Source organism: Cervus elaphus, chromosome 5, assembly GCF_910594005.1.
Source record: "Cervus elaphus chromosome 5, mCerEla1.1, whole genome shotgun sequence".
Taxonomy (NCBI): Eukaryota; Metazoa; Chordata; class Mammalia; order Artiodactyla; family Cervidae; genus Cervus; species Cervus elaphus.
Genome location: NC_057819.1, coordinates 42672460 through 42675115, shown reverse-complemented (window position 1 = coordinate 42675115; position 2656 = coordinate 42672460). Strand labels below are relative to the sequence as shown.

The window sequence follows — 2656 nt, the reverse complement described above, 5'->3', positions numbered from 1 at the left end:
GATGTGTAGGATTTTTAAATGCCTCTGTGGAAAAAACAAACAGTTCATTGTTTGATCTGGAGAACAGAATAAGACCTCAGGCCTTTGCTGACTGCCCAGAGTGCTGTTTCGGATGCTGTACAATATACAGACTGCAAAGGGGAGAGTCTCTGCTGACTAACATCACACAGATGAGAGGAAAGACAGAAGTGCTGGAATAAAATACAGCCATCCTAAATTCTTATTTTGATTTATTATTTCTTACGGTCCTGCTTGGAAAAGAGTTTGCGCCTTGCCTCTCGGCATGGGGTAGAGAATGGCAGTCCTGGATTAGCATCCAGATTCATCCATTTACATACAGCCTGTCTTCAGGTGCCTCAAGCCTATGCCCCCTCATCTTTAAAATACACTTATGTGATTCCTGTACCACAGGCTGTTTAAAGGATGACAAAAATTATTCTAAAGATGCTATCAACTGCAAGCACCCTACGTAAGAAGCTGCTAGAAGAAGGGTTCTCTGTCTACTGCCTTCTAATTTTATGAAGACTTCAGAGAAATGTCAGTTACCATCCATAGAAAACTAAGCAATATGCAGATTCAAAGTGGAAAGAGGTTTGCAGAAGACAGAAGAAATACCCTGGTCTCATAAAATGAATGATGAATCAGCTTCCCCAAAGAAATTCACTCTTAGAATACTTGAGAGTCCTATCATTATAGGTATAGATTTGGGGGCAAATGTGATAGATAATCCTGGAATTCTGTACTAGGAGGAAGGGCATGAAACCATCATCTTATCCATTCCATTATGTGGATACACTAACAGATGCCGGCCCTGCGATGAGCAGACAAATGACACAGTTAGGGAGTGTAGCAAGGACAGCAGGTCACACAGTCCCACTTATCCACACAGATAGAAACCCTGTTAGCAAAGGCAGCAGCCGTCACCTAAGATTTAAAGAACAATGATAAATATAAGCTAGGGGAACAGATGAAGCTGGAATACTGAAATGCTACTGGATGCTCCTGATATTGTCTGTGTCTTCATAGCACACTAATCAAATCATCGAGAATGACTGCTTTCTAAGCCATAAATATTTTCAGTCGCTGTAGAAACACAATGCAGCTGTGTGTTTATGTGATAAGCCCTTCATATAGAAAAGAGGCCCATAAGCTCACAGAGATAGGATGCGGGGGCTGATGGTAAAGAATAGAAGAAAGTGGTTCCGCCCTCGCTGTCTCCATCTTTGGCTCAGCAAGGGCTCAATGTGATATAACAATCTTTACATGCATAGCACCTTTCTTACCGAGAAGAGGAAGCAATTCCCAGGCATTACCTCATTGCTCTTCATCGCACCCCCAGGGAATAGCTAGCAAGTATTATCCAATTTTGCAGGCAGTAAAAGTGAGGTTGTGATTGGCTGAACATCTGGGTAAAGGTTATAGAGCAAGTCTGTGCTATTGCGGAGATTAGAGCCAATTCTCCTGCCTCTTTTTGCAACAGCTATTACTTAAACACACTTTACAACTCATTAAGACAGCAAGGAAATGTGCTCACAGAACAATGCCCAGTGAAATTTAAAAAAGGAAAACAAGGATGGAAAATGTCACATTCAGTATCATTCTGAGTTACATAAAATGCATATGTTTATATTAATATACAACAGTGAGAATGTATTTAATGCCACTGAAATGTACACTTTAAATTATTAAATATTAAAATGGTAAATTTATGACATATATGAAAAAAAGTGAAAGCGTTAGTTGTTCAGTCGTGTCCAATTCTTTGCAAGCTCATGGACTGTAGCCCGCCAGGCTCCTCTGTCCATGGAATTCTCCAGGCAAGAATACTAGAGTCAAGAAAGGGCAGAGTGAAAACACCGCTTTTGGGTGAAGCAGCAGCATGTTGTGTTGTTTTGCTTCAATCGGTGGTGTGACAAGGTAGAAAAAAAAAAAAAGAATACTAGAGTGGGTTGCCATGCCCTCCCCCAGGGATCTTCCCAACCCAGGGATGGAACCTGTGGCTCCTGCATTGGCAAGCAGATTCTTTATCCATTGAGCCATCAGGGAAGCCCTGTGGTATATATATATCACAATTAAAAACAAAAAACTCTGCTATATGACCCAGCAATTCCACTCCTCAGTATATACATCTGAAAAAAACAAACAAAAACCCTTATTCAAAAAGTTACACATACCCCAGTGTTCATAGAAGCATTATTTACAGTTGCCAAAATATGGAAGCAACCTAAATGTCCATCAACAGATGAATGGATAAGGAAGATGTAACATACACACACATGATGGAATACAACTCAGCCACAAAAAAAGAAAAAAACACTAAATTTTGTCATTTGCAGCCACATGGATGGACTTAGAGGGTATTATGCTAAGTGAAATAAGTCAGACCATAAAAGACAAATACTGTATGATATCACTTATATGTAGAATTTTAAAAATACAACAAAATAGTGATTTTAACCAAAAAAAGAAGCAGACTCCCAGATACAGAGAACAAACTAGTGGTTACCAAAGGACAGAGGCAGAGGAAGGGACAATTCAGGGGTGTGGGAGTAGGAAGTAAGAACTACTTGGTTTGTAAGATATACCATATAACACAGGAAATATAGCCAATATTTTGGAATAAATGTAAATGGAGTGTGACCTTTAAAATTGTCAA

General features: G+C 39.6%; 1 non-coding gene across 1 annotated transcript; it reads left to right on the top strand.

Moving 5' to 3' along the window:
• Positions 1-1794: 1794 nt before the first annotated feature.
• LOC122695897 lies at positions 1795-1918 on the top strand. The gene has a single exon (XR_006341633.1). It is a non-coding gene; the product is annotated as a small nucleolar RNA SNORA21 (small nucleolar RNA).
• Positions 1919-2656: the final 738 nt, after the last annotated feature.